The sequence below is a fragment of the Leptonychotes weddellii genome, chromosome 3 (genome assembly GCF_054177405.1).
Source record: "Leptonychotes weddellii isolate Sample4059 chromosome 3, ASM5417740v2, whole genome shotgun sequence".
Classification (NCBI taxonomy): Eukaryota; Metazoa; Chordata; class Mammalia; order Carnivora; family Phocidae; genus Leptonychotes; species Leptonychotes weddellii.
In genome coordinates this window covers 110,257,344-110,280,073 of record NC_138371.1, presented here as the reverse complement: position 1 = coordinate 110,280,073, position 22,730 = coordinate 110,257,344, and the positions used below count along the sequence as shown (strand labels likewise).

The 22,730-nt window shown below is 46.3% G+C and overlaps 1 long non-coding RNA gene across 1 annotated transcript in view; it reads left to right on the top strand.

Annotated features, from left to right (window-relative positions):
- Positions 1 to 22,723, top strand: part of LOC115943451 (uncharacterized) — a 45,694-nt gene extending 22,971 nt beyond the window's left edge. The window contains exons 2-3 of the long non-coding RNA XR_014143689.1: positions 14,238 to 14,337; positions 21,701 to 22,723. This is a non-coding gene — a long non-coding RNA (uncharacterized LOC115943451). The remainder of the gene's footprint in view (positions 1 to 14,237; positions 14,338 to 21,700) is intronic.
- The last annotated feature ends 7 nt before the right edge of the window (positions 22,724 to 22,730 follow it).

The following is a 22,730-nucleotide window of genomic DNA, read 5'->3' as shown; positions in this document are numbered from 1 at the left end:
CTCAGTCATTATTAATTACATTGTTTATATAAAATTCATGTATCTTATATCCGTTGGTCATGTTTATCTTTTTAATAGCTTTAAGCCAATTTTAAGATCTCTAAGCAACAGCCCTGAAGCCTTTTACCATCTGAATTAGGGTAGATAGAAATAAATCAGGGGCGCCTGGGTGGCTCAGTCGTTGAGCATCTGCCTTCGGCTCAGGTCATGATCCCAGGGTGCTGAGATCGAGCCCCGCATCGGGCTCCCTGCTCGGCGGGAAGCCTGCTTCTCCCTCTCCCACTCCGCCTGCTCCTGTTCCCTCTCTCGCTGTGTCTCTTTCTCTGTCAAATAAATAAATAAAATCTTAAAAAAAAAAAAAGAAATCAGACAATCACCTTACTTTTATGTTTTCAGCTACATATTTGTCTAGTGCCTTGTCAATGACTGAATACCTTCATATTATAAAAGTGCAGTTATTTTGAGTACTTAATCTTCACATTCACTTCATGGGTTGGCTATTAATAAGATCTCTTGTAAATTAAGAAGCTAATAAAAATAATAGCAAACATAGAGCTCTTACTATGTGCTAGGTGCTCTTTAAGTGCGTTGCACATATTAATTCATTTGAGCCTCTCCCAAACTCTGAAGTAGCGATGATTACCATTATCCGTATCTCGCAGAGGGAAAAAATGGAATCCAGTCTTATGTGAGATTTTACTTTCTACCTCACCTCTCTGTTCCTTGATTCTCACAGTAGGGAGAAGGCAGGGATGGGGTGAGGTGTAGGTGAGGTAAGCAGTACCCTTATCCCAGTTTTCAGGTGAAACAGAAGTCAAATGACTTGCCCATGATTGCACAGCCAAGGTCAGGCAGGGCTTCTGATTCCTCAGATCAGTGAGCAGGTATAAAATGGGACATAGGAAAAAATTTTTCCCCACTCAGTATGCCTTAAAATCAATAATGGAGCTTGATAGGAGTTGCCAGGCCTTCCCAGGCCTTCCCACCCAGGTGCAGGGAGCCCTGGTATTCTCTTCCATGCCAAGTTCATGGACAGAGAACATTCAGAAGAGGGACCACTGCCCACAGCAGCCATTTCATTTTATGCCCTAAAGACATGGTGAATGCACCTGCCTAGGGATTCGCGGTCAGGTAGGAGGTACTAGATAGTTTGCTTTGCTGGCCGGTCCAGGTAATATGATGATGTGCATGAGCCTGTGAGGGAGCTTCCCTGTTACTTCAGGAAACTTTCTGTGCCCGGCCCTGGCCTTCTCCTTCTTGTTTCCTGATTTGTATAATGTGACGGGGCTGGCTGTGGATAGACTAGAGGGTGGCCTTGCTGTGTTGTTGGCAAGGGCACCATGGGTGGGGGGGTGGGCAGGAGGTGTTGCTGGTCAGCCACAGAGGTGGCTTCAGGTGGGGACTTGGCCGAATGAAGAGGGTTTGGGGCGACTCCTGCACAACCACTTAGAGCTCTGACAAGCACCACAGACTCTCTCTGAGGCTCAGTTTTCTCATTTATAACATGAGGATTGATTGTTGATCTGTTCGTCGGAAACACCAAGCACAGTGTCTGTGACATACCAGCTGCTCAGATTTTATTAAATTAAGTTGAAGACTTAAAAAAAAAAAGCCTTTTTATAACGTGGTGTGTTGTTATAACTAATCACTAGAATCTCTCTGGGCATTTTTGAGACCACGCGAGGTCTCGGGCAGCTCAGGAGCAGCTCACTTTGGAGGAAGAGGGTGGATCATCAGGTGGTCCAGGCGCCGTCCAGCTGTGCAGTTCCATAATAGAGGCTTTGTATTCAGAGTGGGCCTGGACTGCCCACATTCCCGAGGTGGCAGAAGCAGCTGCAGACGTCCAGAGCTCACTGCCCCTAAGGCTGGAATCATCAGGGCCCCTGCAGGGAACAGATGGCACTCTCAAGCTCGGTATTGGCGGTGAGTTGAGTAAAGCAACTGTTTACAGAGGCAGGGCCAGGGTTAGGGGTGGTCTGACTGTGTTAGTGGCCTGGGGTTGCCAGGGGGCCCTGAGGGGCCCAGCACCCTAGGCCTGGAGAGACAAAGGAGGGTTTGGTGACCACAGCTGTGGGGGGGCATCTTCCGTCACAGAGCCTGTCTCCTCCTGCTGGCCCCAGAGAGCTCAGGGTGCACATAGGTGGGCTCCCAGTATGTAGTGAGGAGGGTGGAGGGTGGCTCGGGGGCAAACAGAAGAGGAGGTGACTTCAAGTGTTGGAGGACGAAGACCATTTAGGTGAGTTGTGTATCCTCACCTTTTGGTTTGCTTTAGATAAGACTCAGTTCTTAAAATGTGGTTCAAATGATTGGACAGAGGCCCATTTTGAAAGCATTTAAACTGATGGCGTCTTTGGTAAAATTCCTTCAGTTACTTAGAATCCTGAAGTCCTGCATGCAAGCGCTTCTAAGTCATTCAGTGTGTTTGGATTTGGGTTGCCTCACTGGTCAAATAAAGGGATGGGTTAGATCAGGGCTTAGCAAACTGATCTATAGAGAGCAGGTCGCAAATGTGTTAGGCTTTTGGGGCCAGATGTGGTATTTTGAATAATAATCTTTCTCTTCTTTTTCCTCCTCCTCCTTTAAAAAAAAAAAAAAAAGAAAATTTAACTGCAAAATCCACTTTTAACTGGGGATCAGTACAAAAGTGGGCTACGCACCATAGTTTGCCAACTCATGGACTGGGTCTCTGTTTCCCTAAGCACAGTGTGTGTGCCCTGTGTGCAGTTTCAGGGAGTGCACAAACATTGTTATCTAAATAGTCTGGAGCTCACCACCCATACGACTGTAGCCGTCAGGGTCCCTGCAGGAAACAGACGGCACATCCATTGGGTAATGGAGCTGAGTTTAATATTTGAGTTCAGATCATTTTGGTGGTCCTCCATTTGCGAGTAATACAAAGCTTTCTACAAAAAATAATTAAATTACGGAAGAGGAGGATTCCTTTAAGGAAGGATATTATAAAGAACAGTACGCATGCTACAAAGATACAGCAAAAACTCAGGAAGGGGGTGTGAGAATAGATGGGTTTGGAATGTATTAGATTGTCTTGGGACTCTTTGCTGGCGCTGGCATTTCTTGATGATTTCTTATTTGGGAACTATTTTACATAGATGAAAATGTTCTCAAGAAGTGCCTCAAGAAGAAATTTTGTGTAAGTTAATGGGAGAAAACAAGAGGACAGAGCCATTTTTCAGTTGAGCCCCGACTGATATACATGGCAGGTGTGTCTGGTGCCCCACCCGCCTTGCTCCCCTCTCTGCCGGGGTGAAAGGTGGGAGCCCTTTGGAGTCGTAACTTACTCCCTGCACTTTCAGTTTCCGTCACTGTTCCTATATAGAATTGCAGCAATACAGCCAGCTATTTAGCCCCAGGAGAACAAATTAAGTCTATCGAAGTACAGAAATTCAGAGGCCAAGGCTTGCAAGTGCTTGCTTAATTCCCTTTGGTAATCACTGGGCTGGCGCAGGCAGGCCCCACTTTCTTGGACCTGGGCCACTCTCCTGGCCACATCATTTGTCTTCATAGGCTTCTTCAGAGCTGCCGCGGGGTTGGGGACACGTCCTCGGGAGGATAGGGGCGGGCTGACACCTGCCTGAAGTGAGTTGTACCCAGGGCTTGTAAATGCCCAGGAGAGTAGTATGAACTCACTTGTCAGGTGTGCCCAGGCAAACAAAGGACTGCCACCAAGCCTCATGAGCATTCCGAACATTCAGTGCAGAAAGTATCCCGAAATTTGTTTCCCGTACATTTTTCTTTCCAGCTCCCCAAGTTGGACATGTCTTTTCCCTGCCTCACTGGTGATTTATCTGTCCTGGTAGCACACGTTGATGATCTTTGGAAGTTCTGTGCTAGTGCTGAGAGACCTTACTGGGTTTTTTACTGCCTGATGATCTTTTACTTCTGATCAAGAAGTAAAAGCCTTCCCATGTTCTCTGAGATCTGGGCCACCTACGCACAGAGTGAGAGGCGTTTCCCCTGTATCCCATTGGAGCTCAAAGCTTAACTAAGTATATTATTTAACGGACTGCACTCTTGCTCAATTTTATTATTCTGTGCCCTGTCATGATGAAGTATCTAAGCGCTGTGTTACACCTGGAGCTTACGTTTACAGTGGAACAGAACGAGAAAGACCCAGTGCTTGCAGGGAGGGTGTGTTAAACAAGACATAATTTTACACTGGTGAAGCGCTCACAGCAAAATGTTCCATATAATAAGCGGCTTGTGTAAGGAGGTGGAACTCCCCTTACCAGCTGCAACCAGTGCTATAATTATTGATTTCTGGGTGGGGGGAGGTGGTAGATTTTGACTTGAGGTGGAGTTAAAGTATGTGGACAAAGTTCTGCTGTTACACGGGACTTGCACAGAAATCCTGGAGTCTGCCCTGGCACCGTTCATAGAAAACCGTGCCGCAGTCTCTGGTGGATTGGGCTCCTCTTAGCTTTAAATTTTTTTTAACAGCTTTATTGAATACAATTTAATACCATAAAGTTAATCCATTTAAAGTATAAATTCAGTGGTTTTTATTATATCCACAGTTAAGCAACCATTCGCACAATTTTAGAACATTTTCATCACCGCTAAAAGGAAGCCTGTATGCATTAACAGTCGCTCCCCATCCCCGCCTCCATCCCCGTCCCAGCCCTGGGCAACCATTAATGCACATTCTGTCTTTATTTGAGACATTTCATGTAAACGGAATAACACAATATGTGGCCTCTTGTGACTGGCGTCTTTCACCTAGCGTGCCGTTTTCAAGGTTCATCTGCATGGTAGCATGTGTCCCCGTTTCACTCCTTCATATGGCTGAATAATACTCCATTGTATAGATATTTTGCATTTGATTTATTCATCACTTAGTGGACATTAGGGTTGTTGAACCACTTTTTGGCTATTCTCAATCATGCTGCTGTGAACATTTGTGTACAAGTTTTTGTGTGGATATGTGTTTTCATTTATCTTAGTTATATATCTAGGAGTGAGTTGCTGGGTCATAAGGAAAGTATGTTCAGCTTTTTGAGGAATCTTCTTGGTTTTTTTAAAAAACTGTATTTTTATTGTACATTTTGAAGCGTACATTTCAGCGGCATTAAGTACATTCACGTTGTTGTGCAACCATCACCTCATCCCTCCCCATAGGTTTTATGAAACAATCAGCACCGTCTCTTGGCCCCCAGAAAAGAGAAGTAACTTTAACTTTGACTTGGCAAAGGGACGGGTTAGTGAAAAGCCAAGTCACTGCCTTTCGAGAGGTAGCATAGGTGAAGGGTCCTTGGCCCAAAACCATAGGGTCTGTCTGCATGGTTGCTACTGCTTTCTTTCTTCTTTCTTTTAAAGATTTATTGATTTATTTTAAAGAGAGAGTGTGGTGGGGAGGGGCAAAGAGAAAGAGAAACCCAAGCAGACTCTGTGCTGAGCATGGAGCCCACTGGGGCTCTATCCCACAACCCTGAGATCACGACCTGAGCCAAAACCAAGAGTCAGAAGCTTAACCAACTGCGCCATCCAGGTGCACCAGATGCTACTGCTGTAAAAAAATGTTGGTTAAGAGCAGCAGTAGGGAGGAGGTGGGTAACTTGAAGAGGCTGCCCAAGAACTGGGAGGAGGGGAACGAGAGAGGTGGGCTACTGCCAGCATTCTCTGGGGGAGCCCACTGGGTGTCTTGGAGTGACACCATCCTTCCCAGACACCTCTCCAGGACACACAGCATGAGTACAAGAGGCTTATTTTCCTGACTAGGCCCTTACAGGTGGCCTAAGAGAGTCTTGAATATAAGGGATCATGTGTTACATTTACTGAGTCTCAGGAGAATGTACCAGTGTAGGGTCCAAATATGTGTGTGTGTTTTTGGGGGGATCCATCATAGAGCTAGAAGAGATCTTGGAGAAGGTTTGCGTAGACTATGGACAGCAGAGCCCCGACTTCCCTTCTGTCCGTGCCCTGGCAGGCTGGCCCCCTTGCCCTCTCGGGACCCCCTTGTGCTGTTCCGCACCTCCAGATTTCCATGTTGCTCTGATTTCCATGGGGAGTGCCTACCTTCCTCTCTCAGCCTCGCCAAACCTTCACCTTGGCCGCTGCCTCCCCTGATCCTTCCATCCTGGGTCTTTTGCTCTGAAATTCTCCCATGTCTCCTTTCTCTGCTGCTCATTTGGAGAACACCCTGTGGTTTTTGTATTGTATTTGTACGTTTCATGAGTACCTCTTTTTTCAATAATACGCCACTTCCTCACTGGCAACGACTGTATTTTATTAAACTCTTTGGGTTCAGTTACTGGCAGAGAGAAACATCAAATGTCCAAAGTCAGGGTAGGTGCCACAAGTCTACCCCTGCAGCTTGTTAGTGAGATAATTCTTTTGAAATATTGACAAACCATGTAATTAAGAGCTGATTATTCACACATCAAACAATTGTTCACTTCAACTGGAGAATTTCTTAAAATAGCAGCTTCCCCTGGCTGCATTTATCTATTTGTATGGCTCATTAGCTATTTGGTGGAGAAATTTCAAAACGCCAACCAGGAGCCAGTGCATTTGCAGAACAGGATGAAATGAAGGCGGAGTATTTCTTTCTTTCTTCCTTTTTTTTTTTTTTTTAAGATTTTATTTATTTGACAGAGAGAGCGAGATAGCACAAGCAGGAGGAGCAATAGAAGGGAGGGAGAAGCAGACTCCCCGCCGAGCAGGGAGCCTGATGCGGGGCTCGATCCCAGGACCCTGAGATCATGACCTGAGCCAAAGGCAGACGCTTAGCGACTGAGCCACCCAGGCGCCCCAAGGCAGAGTATTTCTGAAATGCTATCACTTATTCAGGGACAGTCTCCTAGGAATCTATTTACTTTAAAAAGTGCAGGATATATTTATATGCACAATCTCAATTTATTACTACTTTTAAACAATTCCATGAGCGGGGCACCTGGGTGGCTCACTCGTTAAGCGTCTGCCTTTGGCTCAGGTGGTCCTGGGATCGAGCCCCGTATTGGGCTCCCTGCTCGGCAGAGAACCTGCTTCTCCCTCTCCTACTCCCCCTGCTTGTGTTCCCTCTCTCACTGTCTCTCTCTCTCTCTCTCTGTCAAATAAATAAAATCTTTTTAAAAAAACAAAACAATTCCATGAGCTTAACAGTAGTTTCCTCTTTGGAGAAGTGAGGAAACAGATTCAGAACCATTTGCCCCAGCTCATTGAGCTGGTCAGTGGTTGAGCAGAGATTGGAACCAAAGTCACCTTGAAGACCTATCTATACCTCCTTGCTCCCTCTCATCTCACTGCCTTTGCTGAGTGGGAGGATCCTCCATGTGTCTGATTAAAGTTTTACTGTAATTATATCATGGCCCACTGCCTTGGGGTCCTATTATACTCTCATGTAGAGTTTCAGTAGCATTAAAAATAATGGAGCATCTGAGTGGCTTTAAGAGTCAGATGCGCTGTGGTTTGAACCAAGGTTCGGCTTTATAACTACTTTACACGGCTGGCTTGCCATAAGTAAAGTGGGTATAACAGCTGCATAAACTTCAAGGCCTGGTTTGAGTGTTAGATGAGGTCATGCACATACAGTGCCTTACAAGGGGCTGGCTCCTAATAGCCATTTAATAGGAATGTGAGCCATTCTTATTACTGTTATTGGCATGGGGTGTATGGCTGGCTTCAGATACGTATTTATTACTCCTGAACGGAGGCAGAAGTCAGAGGCTGGTTGGTGAGAGCCCCAAAGGGGGAGGGAGGGAAGTGGCAGCATGGAGAGTCACTTCTTTGTACCTGCCCTCCCTCCCTCCTCCCCTCTTCTTCCTGCCCCAGTCAGCTTTTCCCATGACAGCCTGGGAGGATTTCTTCCTTAGGTGACAAGTTGGTCCCTTCCAACTCTTTGAATTTATGATTTCATTTTTCAAATCTCAGGCATGAAAAAACAGAGGTTCATGGCTCCTTGGTGAGCAGAACATTTCTGGGATAGAAGTGGCCATCCTCATATGCTGAACACTGCCTCATCTCTGTGCTTTCTCCGAGCCCGAGCCCACAGAGTAGAGATGTCCTTCCACTCAAACACTGAAACAGTGTGTTTTGCACAAGAGGACTATTTAATGCAGTGGCAACGGGATCTTTCTGTCACAGTGGAGGTCCTGCTCTGAAAGACCTGTGAAATGGGGATGAGGCATTCTCTCTGCTGCTCTTGTGAGCACAGTAGGGCTCAGCCTGTTGGTTCCTTTCTCTCTCAGGGGCCTGCCTGGCCATCCCAGCTTTTCCAGGTTTGACCTTCACCTTCTAAGCAGAGTCATGCAGGGCACCTGGGTCTCAAGCCTTCTACAAGATACCGACTCACCCTCAGACTTGAGAACTCAGATTAATAAGTGGAGCATGTCTTAGTCACACTACATGTTTTACTTGTTTACTCTTCCCTGTCTTCTGCTTTGCCTCTTAGTTATTCTCAGTCCTGGTTTCAGGACAATGGAGGGTTCTCCAGCGATGTAGTGATAAGGTTTTGCTTTCCAGTGAATACATGCTTGTTTGCAGACATTATTTGAAGCTTTAAAAAAAAAAAAAAAACAATTCTTAAACCAGTTCACTGAAAAAGTCTGTAGAACACTTGGCAGTCTAGAGTTTCCCACAGTAAGACAGGCTTTCTCTACCTCAGTGCTCTGTCGATACATCTCTGCTGTGGACGGCGTCCCGTGCACTGTAGGATGTTGAGCAGCATTCCTGGCCTCTGAGCTCTAGATGGCAACACCACCGTCCCTCACTTGGGGTGACCACAAATGTCTCCAGGCATTGCCAGATGCCCCTTGGCGGGAGCAGAAGCAACCCTAGTTGAGAACTGTTGCCCTGTGACCTCAGACTCGGCCCCTCCCAGCTTCTCTTGCCACCCCTCCTCTTCCCTGGGCATCACCAGGAGAAACAGGCCAATGGCGAAGAACGGCCTTCACTCGCCTGTTGCAGTACACAACATAGAAGGATGTTGTGGCCTTTTCATGGAGTGTTTTGCGTCTCAGAGGAAGGTTGAATCATCAAATTGTGAGCCCAGTGGCCTTTTCCTTGGTGCAGAATGGCTGGAGTAATTTTAATTATTGAAGGATTGGGGGTAGGATAAATATCTTGCTGTTATTTCCTTGACCACATTTCCTTTAGAGTTTGTAATTTTTTCCCCTAATAAGTTTTATAGAACCACAAATGTCTATGTGGAGTCTGTGGTCTTTCAAACAGCATTTATGCTTCAACATTATTGCTGTCTCAGGGAGGGGATGGAAACTGGTATAGGTCCCCAATACAGGTGGGATTCGGGTGGGCTTGGAAGTTGGAAGAAGAGGTGAGGCATTCACATTCTCAGGTGGACGCTGGAATCCAGTGTGTGGGTTTTCCTGGGAAACTGCCGAGTAGCAGCTGTGAAGCCTAGAGCCAGGGGGTAAAAGACACTTCCTTATCATTGAGAAGCTGGGAAGCGAGCATGTGTTAGGCAGTCATGGAGCCGTGCAGGTCCGAAAATGTGGGTCCAGTTGAAGCGTAAGGGAACGTGAGCTGTAAAAATACTGTGGTTTCTGGGGCCCTCCAGATCTGCCCCTTGGGAGTGAATTATTTCAGTCAATAAGGGTCTGGTCATTTCTGAGTAGATCGAAAATGCAGTTTTAAGACTGGGAGGCGGAAGGAGAGCAGGGCCTTCTCCCATATCCCGTGCTCCTCTTTGAGGGGTGCAGGTGCAGCTGCTGGGGCGTTCCGTCCTTGATGCGGTTCCTGCGGTGCCTGCCCGCCAGGCTCCTCCCAGAGCAGGGTATGGAAGTCTGAGTGTCTCTGAGCGTAGCGCTGGGTCCTTTGGTGAGGCCTGGAGGCCTGCCCTGCTGGTCTGGGGACGTTGCAGTCTCCTCTCGGTACCTCAGGCTTTCGTTCCATCCTCCCCCTCTTCCCTGGAACAGAAAATTGATGTCCGTTTAACTACTTGGCAGCCTCTTAGCCTGTGCTCCCTTTTAACCAACAAAAATCTTAGGCTGAAATTTGAAAACTATTCATGCCAAAGAAAAGAATTAATCAGGATTTGCTTTTTTAAACTACAAATGCTACCCTGCCAGGATTCTGACATCCTCCATGTCCCCTTGGGAACTGGCCTGGCCCTTCCATAGGCGCTCGGCCGTCCTGAAGGAGCTCTGTTCTTGCCAGAGATCTTAGTTGGAGTCAGTAGACCTGACAGAGATCCCTTAGCCACCTTGAACTGAGCTCCCTGTAGCTTCATTCCTTACAATAACCCTAGCATCTGCCCTTCTCATGGGATGGAGCACATACTCGTGTCGTTGGGGCTCATCCTGTATCTCATGGAGTTGCTTTAGGAGATCAGAAGCGTGCTTCCTCCAGTTGACATTTCATCCATTCTTATTTTTCGAAGAGGTGTTTCCAGTCATAGAATGTAAGCTCCAGGAAGTCGGGGATTTGCGTCCAACCAGGTCACTGCTGTATCTCTGGGTTCTAGAACCGTATCTGGCACCTGAAACTTTTGTGGAATGAACAGAATCAAAACACACTCAGAGGCAAAGCAGCTGTTTAAGTTGCCAAAAAGTTGGGCAGGCATTGTGTTTAATAAATGGCAAAACATTTTTAGTGCTTCATCAGTGTACCTAGTGAAAAGATCTGATTCCTTCTGATGTCTAAACTGCTCAGTGGAAACACGTTTGCTGCTGTTTTCATGTTATTTTGCGTACACACGCCCTGTCTGGATGCTGGGTGTCCCGCCGTTACACAGAGCCCAGCTTGTCCCGGGGTGCTGTTGAAATGCTGCTTGCCATATTTATGAAATACATGAAATCGTGTCCTTAAAGTGTGAAGTTTATGTAGCATTCTCATTACTCTCTTTTTTTAAAAAGTGAGTTGTCAAATCTGTAGAAATAGAATAAATCAGCTAGAACATTCTTGGATTAAAGAAAAGCAGTACTAATGAATGTATTTGCTATGCATTCCAATCCCATTAATCCTGATGAGTTCAGCCTGGATTAATGTATGGCATGCTTTTCTTCAGGACTTCTGAGTTGGGCATTAACTACTTGTATACCGTGACAGGAGAATGTGAGCAGAGTAGGCTGCTTCATCACGCCCAAAGAAGCAGGAGAGCAGCTTTCGTGACATGAGCTTGTATCCAGCTTGGCTGTGTTCACTTGACTGGACGGCCCATAAAGCAGGGGTTCTCAAACTCCTTGGTCTCAGAACCCCCTTGTGCTCTGTAATTACAGACTACTGAGAACTTGAAGGAGCTTTGCTTATGTGGGCTGTATGTGTCAGTGTTGATCATATTACAAATCTAGAATTTAGAACAACTGCAAATATTTATGTACTAATTCATCTAAAAACAGTAAATCATTTTATGTTAACAACATTTTTATGAAAAATAACTAGTTTCCACCACAACAAAAAAATAGTAAGAGTAGAGTTGTTTTACATATTTACAAATCTCTTTAATGTTTCAGCTTAATAGAAGGCATCTTGGTTCTTATGTCTGATTATGAATCGGTCAGTTTTGATGTGTTGTTTTAGTTGAAATATATAAAGAAACTATGGCCTCAGATAGGTCCTTGGAAAAGGAAGAGGACTTCAGTAGCCTTTTTGGATAATTATGGGTATTCTTTTTTGATACTGCACAAAAACTTGAAAGGAGGTAGTTGGTTCCACAGTGGAAACTGAAACCGTATTGATGGACTTTTTGTACTTGAAAATGGGTCTGTTTTGTACTTTTTAAAAAAATTCCATTTTGTACTTTGAATCAATCATTTGTCCATGTATGATTCTGTTTCAGTGAATTACTGTCTTACTGAATTACGCAGATCTTCCAGATGTTGACAGATTTTATCATGTAACTGTTTTCTAAAAATCACATTTGTTAATATCACCACCAGTGTCATCTGAAAACTCTTTAAGTTTTGGGAAACTTTCAAGTTCTGGGTGACGGATGCAAGTTTTCCAAACTTCTAAGTTTTTTTTTGTTTGAAAGCTCAACTTTATCATTGGCACCAAACATTATCAGTTGTTTTTCTTCTAGATTCTGCTCCTTTTATTCCAGAGTTTTCTTCCTAAGATTGAGATCCGATCGTGGCTTTTGGCTGTCTCTTCCTTCCCCAAAGAACAAAGTGCAGTTTTCTTGGCTTGGCCACAAGGGCTTGGATGACTTTGCCCCCATCTCCCAGAGCTTTGACAGTTTCCAGCCTCTACAGTTTTGTTTTGTTTTGTTTTTTCATTGGCTTAAAACCACACATATTTATTGTCCTGCAGTTCTGGATGGAGGTCAGAAGTCCGAAAGAGGTCTCACCAGGCTCAAGTCAGGGTGTTGGCAGGGATGTGCTCCATTCTGAAGACTCTTGAGAGAGAATCTGGTTCCTTGTCCTTCCCAGCTTCCAGAGGCTGCCTGCCTTCCTTGGCTCCTGGTCCCCTGACATCCTCAAAGCCAGTAATGGCTGATGGGGTCTCTCTCACATTGCATCCCTCTGACACTGACTCTCCTGCCTCTTCCATCTTATAGGGACCCTCGTTGATGCCATCAGACTTGCCACAGGAAAATCTTCATATCTCAAGGTCAGCTGATTAGCATCTTTATTCCTTTGGCAACCTTAATTCCTCCTTGCCATGTAACCTAACATATTCACAAGTTCCTGGAATTGGGATTTGGACTTATTCTGGCTGTCACATTCAGGCCTCTCCATTTTCACATTCAGTTCCTACTCTGTATATGTTGGCTAGACTCGTCCTCTAAATATCACTTCATTGCATAAGCCTTTTCTCAATCTCCAGTTGGAGCCAACTACTTTCTCTTCTGCGGAGATACTCGCATATGAGCCACACCCCCTTAGTGCCCTTGTCGCAGTAATACATCTGTATGTCTGTCTCCCCGTTGGGCTGTGGCCCTCTCAGTGTCCTTGTGGTGCTTGGCACATGATAGAGAATGAGCAATATGTTGTTAATTTTGGACATTTGGTCCTGGGCTGTGTTTGAGATGCTATTGAATGAGTGTTCAATTTCTTTGGTGTGATGACGGCATTACAGTTCTATAGAAGAGTGTCATTTTTAGGAGTTACCAAAATACTTAGAGGTCAAGTGTCATGATAACTATTATAGCTCACTCTCAAGTGGCTTGTGAGAACAGTTTATATTTATATAAAGATAAAGCAGATACGATAAGTGTTAAATATTGGTGTAAATGTAGATGAAGACCACGTAAATGTTCATTTAACCTTTCTGTAGGTTTGAGGGGGACATTTTCAAAACAGAAAGGGGCAAAGAATGAAGTATTAATATAGAATGAATGTGCGGGTCAGGATGGAGTCGGATTTCAGTTGTGGGAAATCTGGTCTGCTGCTGTTGAAGTTCTGAAACTCTCAGTGTTGATTAGCATCTTCATGTGCCTCTTTGGCATAATGATAATCCTCTCTGGGTTCACATTAGTGCAGATCATATTCAGGAGGCTTAATTAGACCTCTCCAGCTCCTGGGTGAGCATGTGAGTGTGTGCAAAGTAGAAATGGTAAGATGGAGGAAACAAAGGACTTTATATGCTGCTCCTCGAGGAGCTTCTTCCTAGAATGCCCTCTGCGAAGGTGACTGTTCCGCTTGCATACAGTGGTGACTCGAGTCACTCGATCCCTTCTGGGACTGCAGGCCACTCCCCTAGACTCATCACGAGAGCTCACATCCTACATTTAGAGCACCCCGGCCCATCCTGATGTGGACAGGGCAGGAGTATACTTGTGCCCATCTGACAGCTGGTCCAGGAGAGTCCTTTGCAAAATGGCCATTCACAGATGGTGTCCGACTATTTCCTGAAGGACCCAGCTAAGGCTGTCTGCCTCTGCTGGTCTCAGTTCTCAGTGCCATTGTCAGAGGGGGGATTCACTCCCCTCACGGCTCCTAGCGAGGGCCTCAGAGCTTTTACTCACCTACCTCTGTGTCCTAGATCTGTGGAAGTAGCCTGTCTGGGTGATGCTTTGATACTATTCTTGTTTGAGATAGGATCATCATTGATGGAGGTAACGTGGTAGGATCAATGGCTTGAAGGCCATCTCGTCCAGCTTCCTGTCTTGTTCCCTGCCCAGTGGTGCTTCGCTGCATGCCTGCTCAGTCCCCGTGGTCGGACCCTCACCTTCCCAGCCACTCACGCCATTCGTCTTCGGAAGGTGGGGTGTACTTCCTGACACTGAGCTGGATGGAATCATCCCTCCCTGTCGCAGCCACAGGTGTGGAGGTTCTGGGAACCAAACTGATGGGGCCTAATGTCTCTTCTTTGTTTTCCAGGAGCCAGAAGCTCCCATCTCGTGCCTCCTGAGACGTCTTTGTTCCAGGACCCAGGTGATCCTCAGGTGACGAGGTGACGAGTTCTCACGTCCCATTCCAGGTACAGTCTGCCCACCTGCACCCCAGCAGGATGGTCTCCTGGGTGCTAGAATGTATTGTCCGTTTAGTCCTTCTGTTGGCTGTTGACTTGATAGGTTAATGCACAGCTCCACCCTACATCATTGTCTTCCAAAGCTTGTAACTACTCTGCCTTTTTAGAGTCATCTAGCTCTTCAGGCCCATCCACTCAACAGAAGACAGGCATGCCTCTTTGCTTTTGTGGTTTTATTGAATTTCTACATTTCCTTCAAACAGAACTTGCAATACCCTACAGATGGCAAGGCTTCCGAACACAGGCCCCCAGGGCATGCTGTGGAGAGATCTGCCGAAGCCTGCCCCTCACTCCTGGTGTAGATGCCGGGATGCGGCGTGGTGTGCAGCGCTTGGCGGGACCCCCTCTGGGCCGGGGCTCCTGGGCCGTCCGTGCTGGTGTGAGTGCGCTCGCACCGAGGCACTGTGCTGCGGTTCTGCCTTTGACTCTTGGAACCTTTGCGCTTCTCAAGGTCAAGGGCTGGCTCCAGTTTCCTTCCTGCTCTCAAGCTTTCCCCCTGCTCCTACCCCCTCATTCCTTGGCTTTTCCCTCTTTTACTTAGGGATTCTCCTGTAGCTTGTTCTTGGGTTCAGGAGCTGTAGTGATCTGCTATAGGTTGGTGTATTTCAGGTGGGTCCTTGGAGCCCCAGAGTCCTGAGGGGGCCCAGGAGCCAGGCAGGGAGGGCTGGGGACGGTCAGGTCGAGCCCCCAGGGCGCAGTGTCTCCCGTCTCTCTGTGTCAGAGTGGCTCCAGTTTTATCTGATTCTCACATTTGGATTCAGCCTAAGAGGCGGTATGGGAAAGAAGGATTCTACTATTAAAATAGTTAAAAGCTATTGCTCCAGTTATTTTTTGATTAAAGTAACAAGTTCACCAAGTTTGGGCACTTCATTGTTATTGTCACTGTTTTGTGCATTAAAAAAAATGGAGGTAAAGTTTTTTCAGGCGGGTATGTTTATAAAAGAACCTCACCTGACGTTTCTCCCTCCGTCTCACATTCTTAGGGTCCTCTGGGCCATTCAAATTCTTAGTTTCAAATATAGCTATATTAAGAATGCACCCATAATCAGGGTCATCCTTCATCAGAGGGACTTTGTGGGGGATATGGCCCATGACCTTTGCCACAGGGAAGCATCTTCGAGCCGGCGGCCTTGAAATAAGAAGGAGGGGGCGGCCTCCCCATGGCTCCTACTTCATAGGGAGGATCCCCCCTTGTTTATGAGGCTGTTGGCAGCCTTGTCAGTGTCAGGAACAAGGGTGCAGGGTTACCAGGTGCGCTTTCCCAAAGACAGGAAAACTGGATCCTTGCCGGCAGGGATGTGGGAGGCTATCCCCGGTAGTGCCAGAAGCTGTTATAGACCTCAGATGTCCTTTTCTTTTCTTCTCCTTTTAGAGCTTATTTAGTAAAAGTGCTTAGAGTGAGTTCATTCTGCATTCTTCCTCCTCTTCCTGCAATAGTCAGATGTGTCTCTGCTGTCTTACCAGACTATTTTAGAACCTCTTCCTGTTACCTAATACCAGGGCTTGGTGTGCGGGTGTTGCGGGGGGGGGGGGCGGGTGGCGGCGGGGCTGACTGTTCACCTCGGAGTGAAAAGTCTACATCAGATCCGTTTCTCGGATCAGGATGCTGTGACCGAATGCGTGAGGAAGCCATCCGTGGTTCTTAGGCCCTCGGACATGTGTCATGAACTGCACCTAAATTAGGGGAATTCACAACCTACTGGAAACCACCACGAGGTCGCCCCTTCTTGAGTGAAGGGATTCTGACAAGGTGCCAGCTGGTGACTGAGGTGGTGTGCCCCCTGGAGGCTTTTCGGTCTCTGGCACACTTGTTTGTGCTCTTTGGCTTATCATTCTGTCTTCCTGCCCAGAGGCCAGGCAGCTTGGTTCCCTTCCCTGCAGTTTAATCAGCACCTGGAAGGGCGGGAGGCATAGAGTAGGCTTCAGGCAAATATTTGCTGACTGGATAGATGGTTGCTTTCGTTTTCCTTCCCAGGCTGTGTGCATTCAGCACCGGGGCAGTGCATGCTTTATCTTTGTAGCTCCTGTAACTCCCAGGAGAGTGGCACACGGCAGACATGCGAGTCTGTGGAAAATGAAGTAATAGTCATTTAATGCATGCCATTCTTCTAGAGGAGGAAATTGCTTTCAGATCATTCAGACTTCACCAAGAAAAGATAGTTTCAGGTCAAGAAAAGGTTAACTCTACCATTAAAACAGAGGAAGTTAAAGAAATGTTGGGCTCTGGTTTTTAGCTCCTTGAAGGTTTAAAGAGAGAAATGAAGGCAAACTCACTCACTGTCTCATGACTGTTTGGACCATGGAGGAGTGCTCTGTCACTGCATAACAAATCACCACAAACCCAGAGGCCTAAAACAACACACATCTATTGTTTCATTGTTCCTGTGGTCAGAAGTCAGAGCACAGCTTGGCTCACGAGGCTGTAGTCAAGGTGTTGGCTAGGGTTTGGTTTTCATCTGGAGGCATGGCTGGGGTGGAAACTGATTCTAAGCTCTCCCAGGTTGTTGGGCAAATCCATTTCTTCATGGTTGTAGGACCCTGGGGCCCCGGCCTCTCGCTGGCTGACCTAGAGGCCACATCCTTTGCCATGTGGGCTTTCCAGATGTGGCTGTTTGGTTCATTAAGCTGGCAAGGAGAGGCTGCTAGCAAGATGGAGCCCGATGTAATGTCACATAATCGTGGACTGACATCAGCACGTTTGCCATGTTCTGTTGACTGGATGCAAGTCCCAGTTCCCACACACACTCAAGGAAACACCAGGAGTAGATCATGGGGCCACCTTAGAGACTGCCCACAACCGATCGCCTTTCCTTACTCCTTGAAAAGTGATTGCCATCGGCTATCCATTTGTGTGGAAAATTGTTTTGCTCCTTTGTTTTTTCCAAAATGATCCATGATTTTAAATCTTTTAAAGGATCACAACTCTATAGGGTCCATTCATTCTTCTAACCAACTTGGATATCCTCCGTGCCTTCCTGACCCTGCTGGGTGGTGGATGCCCCCAGAGTGCTCACTTCTCCAGCAGGAATGTCAGCTTAAGTTGCTGTTTGTGAGCTGCTTTAGAACCTGGCTGCAGTTTTGTCGCATTGTTTGTAGAGAGAAATGTGGTCCTGAGTCTCAAGTGACTGACTTGCCTGTGAACTTTTAGAAGATTAAGATGCCCTCCCAGTAGTTTTTTCTGTGGCAGTGGGTATTGTAGAGAGCGTTATTTGGGGCCTAAGTTGTGATGTCTATGGTTACCCTTTAAAAATTCCTTAAAAACAACAGAAGTCTGGGGGCGCCTGGGTGGCTCAGTCGTTAAGCGTCTGCCTTCAGGTCGGGTCATGATCTCAGGGTCCTGGGATCGAGCCCCGCATCGGGCTCCCTGCTCCGCGGGAAGGCTGCTTCTCCCTCTCCCACTCGCCCTGCTTGTGTTCCCTCTCTCGCTGTGTCTCTCTCTGTCAAATGAATACATAAAAATCTTTAAAACAAAACAAAAAAACCCAAAACAACAGAAGTCTGTGCTGTGTCTCCTCATTCTCTGAAGATGTGGAGCCTAACTGTCATAAAGCAGTCACCAAAGAAGGGAGAATTGCAGTGAATGGCAGGCTGGATAATTGACTGTCTGGGGTCACATTCGGGTAGCATTCCGTAGGGGACAGGCTGGTTACAGGATTGCACTGGAGTCTTCCATAAAACGCAGCGGGTGGCACTGCCTGTGACAGAGGACGCATCGGTGGTCCGTCCCACGTGATAAAAGAGCCCCTGCGCACCGACTGCTGCTGTCTTATCCAGTTCAAGGAGCGACACTTGTCCAACTTCCTGGGCTGCTTCGTCCCCCTGACGTCAGCCTGACCCTCTGGCAGTCCTCCGCCGGCCTTTGGTGCTTCGCTTCAGCATTGTGCGGTGCACGGCCAGAGAGTCCTTTCCGACCGAGAGAAGCACGTGCTCTGCTGTAATAGAGACTGTTCTGGCCACACATACCAGGGGGTTTCCTCCAAGTATATTACATAAGGTAGATGAGTGCAACAGGTATGGACTTCAACAGGTAAGGTGGCCGACCCCACGAGGAGGCTGCAACGTTTCTTTCAATGTTTAATTACATGCTTTTCTCTTTGGGATGAGGGCTTGAGATTTTGGCTACCGGTAAAGTATCGTTTACAGGAAACCGACCATAAAATGCAGCATTTCCTGCTGAGGGATTATTTGTGCATGATATATACCACATAGATAATTCCCATGGTAACTGTGGGTGTGTGGAGTCTGTGTATCTCCGGGCTCTTTGAGGAGGAAGCTGAGACCGGGAGCAAATGGCAGGTAAATGTGAAAGATTAGAGCCTTTGCTTGCGCAAAAGTGCTTTATTAGTCGGATTAAAATACCATGCTCAAAGGCAAACGTAATTGATTTGCTCCTCAAAGAAAGAAGGCTGAGCCACGAGCAGTCAGCTGTCCCAGTGCTGTCCTCCAATCTGTCCTTGACAACAAGACCAGATCGGTCCTCCCAAGATAATATTTTTGTGATGGCCTTCCTTCGCTGAAAAATTACACGTCCGAGTGTAAAACCCTCGGCTGGCCATTCAAGGCTCTTGTAAATGTCCCGCCCTCCTGCTTCACTGCGCTCACCCCGCTTCCCCCGGGTAGTCTGACGTGCTTCCTGGGCGGTTCAGCGGGCCTGTGCCTTCCCTCCCAGGTCACCTCAGCTGTGACAGGTGAACCCCAAGACAAACTCGTGTCCCTCATGGGTAAGCAAAACATGCCCCAAAACACGCACGCCTACAGGTGTCTCTCTTTCAGCTGCTACCAGCTTCTGAAGAACCTCCGAATCACTTCCCCCTCCCCACCCAAATCTCTTATTTGGAACCCTCGTTGCCTTTTCTGGTTTCAGTCTAATTCCCCAAATGTGATACAGACTTAGGCTCAGAGAATGTGTAGGAACAAGGCTGGTGGTAAGAGGTACGACCAGGTCTGCCTATGACAAATCCTTTACTCGTGGCTGTCTTTTCCTCCCCGGCTGCTTGAAGCTTGGCCGCCATCATGAACGACACAGTAACTATCCGGACCAGGAAGTTCATGATAATCGACTACTTCAGCGGAAACAGATGGTCATTGATGTTCTTCACCCCGGAAAGGCAACAGTACCTAAGACAGAAATTCAGGAAAAACTAGCCAAAATGTACAAGACCACACCAGATGTCATATTTGTGTTTGGATTCAGAACGCATTTTGGTGGTGGGACGACAACCGGCTTTGGCATGATTTATGATTCCTTGGATTATGCAAAGAAGAATGAACCCAAACACAGACTTGCAAGACATGGCCTGTATGAGAAGAAAAAGACATCAAGAAAACAGCGAAAGGAACGCAAGAACAGAATGAAGAAAGTCAGGGGGACTGCAAAAGCCAATGTTGGTGCTGGCAAAAAGTGAGCTGGAGATTGGACACGAGGACTAAAGATGCTGCAGTGGCTTTATCTGTGGTGATTGTGCAGATGTTTCATGAGAGGATCAATAAACTAAGAATGTTAATGTGAAAAAAAAAATAGCTGAGTATTGACAATTTCATATGGTTCAACCTAATCCTGCATAAAAGGCTATTTTTATGTGTCCATGGCTTAGAGCACTGGAGGTGCTATTCTGGTCCCGGAGGTAGGGGTTGCTACAGGTTATGGAAGAATTTCTTCTTTGTTTTCTGGGTCAGCCCTGAGTGAATTCCTTTCTTTTCACATTCACTTTTGGAAATTTCCAAATGTGCACAAATGTAGGGAGAAAGCATAATGAAATCCCATGTACTCAGTTATCCACATCTCCCAGATAGACTCTTGACATGGATTTAACTTGTCTTTGGACCTTTATGCCTTGCTTTTTTTCCACTTGTTTGTTGGTTTTAGTAGAATATTTCCTTCCCTTTAACTCAGAAGCAGTCCACACTCATAGAAAAAATTGTCAAAATGCAGAAAATAAAAAATGTCCATAATCACCTGTTTAGAGACAACTACTTCAATTTCCCTTCCAGACCATTTTTTATCTAAGCTCATATTCAGTATGTTGTTATTATTTCCCAGGGATGCTCTTTCATGTTGTTTTTTGTTTTTTTTTTTGACACTTTCTCCCTGCTTTTATCAGGGATGCAGTATCTCCAACATAATGTCTAATCCATCTGCTTTGGCCTGCTCTTTCTTCCACATACTTTTCTACGCCTTGCTGTCTGTATGCTTTCCAGAACTCTCCCTGAAGTCTTGGGTGGGTCCTGCAACCCAAACTTTTCACCTTTCCTCAGTCCCAAATAAAGCTCCTATTACCTCAAAGCCCGGGGGTCTTGGCCAGAGGCTGGAGGGAAGGGGGTGGATTATGTTAATTTACTTCACTGTGTGAATAACGAATTGACTTAATTTTTACAGAGGAATTGTCATTTAACCTTGTGAATCTTTTATTTGTAGGACCAGGTGACACATTAAGAATTGTCGGCAGCAGGGAGAATAAGTTTGGTTGAAGTTGAGTCCGTTTGGCACCTGGCATAGAGTAGGGTTTCTGGAATCCGATGACCTAGGTTCAAATCCTAGCTCCACCAGGACATACTATATCTATGTGTGTGTGTGTGTGTGTGTGTGTGTGTGTGTATATATATAACCTGCTGTCTAAACTCCACTCTTATTCTCCTGAGGGGAGTAACAGTTGCTGTTGTTGGTCTCTGATGGGGATGAAATGAACTTGAGTGTGTTTCTGTCGAGAAGCTGGTGTAGAATGTTGGTTGTTTCCAGCGGACCCCAGCCCTCTGTGAGTCTAGTCTGTTCTCCAGCTCAGTTCAGGGAGTTCGACCTGATTTTTCACAGTTTCTTTGTCTACCTTGGAACCAGTACATTTTCTAGAAATTCCAGGTTTTTTCACACAGTTGCTTGTGACCATGGGAAGATGGGGAAGCGTGGAAATTTACTGGGGCTTGGGGTCTAAATCCATGAACTGCCTGGGTTTGTTGAGTGAATGCATGAGTGAATAAAAAAATAATTGATCTGTGAGTGTGCAGTGAAAGTTAGATCAGTTTTATGTGGAATCCTCTGCTTTGCTCTAGGTCCAGATATCAGTTCTCCTTGTGCTTTTTGAAAGAGGACGGTTCTGGAAGGAGCCACAGAAAACTCTGTCTTTCAGGATACTTTAGAGGCCTAGAGAATTAAAGAAGCAATGTTGTGGTAGTAAGTCTGAATTCTAATCTTAGGGGAACTTTATTTAAGACATTTCTTTTCTATTTGAGAGCCAAATGTGTAACAGTTTTTAAGGCCCAAATGAAGTGCTTAACAGTTCATATGATGCTGACTTTTATGAAATCTCCCACTCCTTAGGACCAGGCTCCTGTTTTGTTCTGGTTAATCAACATTGTACTGGAGAGGCAATGGCAGGGCTCCCCTGGACCTGCCCACAGAGTTTGTAGATCACTTGGCTTCAGATTCCAGATATAGAACATTTTCGTTACATACTGCAAAAGTAAGTATGATTAAAGGCATGTGTCGGAGGAGCTCTGAGCTCCTGATAGAATGCATGTTTTTGTTGTAATGCATCTCTATACACAGGGCCAGGGCATCTGTCCTGATAAAGCACAGCCTTCCCTAGTGATGGAAACGCCATCCAGAGACATAACTACTGTCTAACCACATCCTGCTGGCTTAAGGAGGAGCATTTCTAGATTGTAGCTGGGTATCTGGTTTTTGTGAAAACGTGCTTAGTATTTCTTCCCTGGCTTCTTCTTCCTTATATCATTCTTCAATTTGAATAAACAATATTGAAACGATCTGAGTGTAGCTAAGTAGACAGCAGGATCTGTGGCAAAGCCTTCGGTTAAAGATAGCCCTAGCGACAGGAACCCTTTGCTGATGGGGATTGCCTGCCTTCGGCTACCGGCAAGCAGAGACAACTGACAAACAGATTGCAAATGGAGATTTTGAAAAAGAAATTAGTGCCTACTGGTGTGGCTTTAATAGCAGCTCTTTGCATTGGAAGAGTAACGCATTTGGCTTCTCAGTGTGTTCCTTTAATGCATTATCTCATTTGACCCTCACATGTACCCTGCAATGATGGGACAGCAGTACTGTCTCATCTTAGACGTGGAAACTGAGAACCCAAACACTGACTTAAAGATAATGAACTTGGACCTTACAAAACCCCAGGCTGAGGGGCGCAGGTACTCAAGCTGTCCCACTGTGGAGTGGGGAAGCTGTCCCTCAGGGCGAGACGGGAGGTGGGGACAGAGCACACCCCGTGACAGAAGGTATCTGGGAGGAAAATGGGAACTGTTTCAAGGCTTTGTAGATAAGAGTATGTTGCTTAGGTTGGATTTTAACCCAACTGATGACTTTTTACATTTCTTTTTTTTTT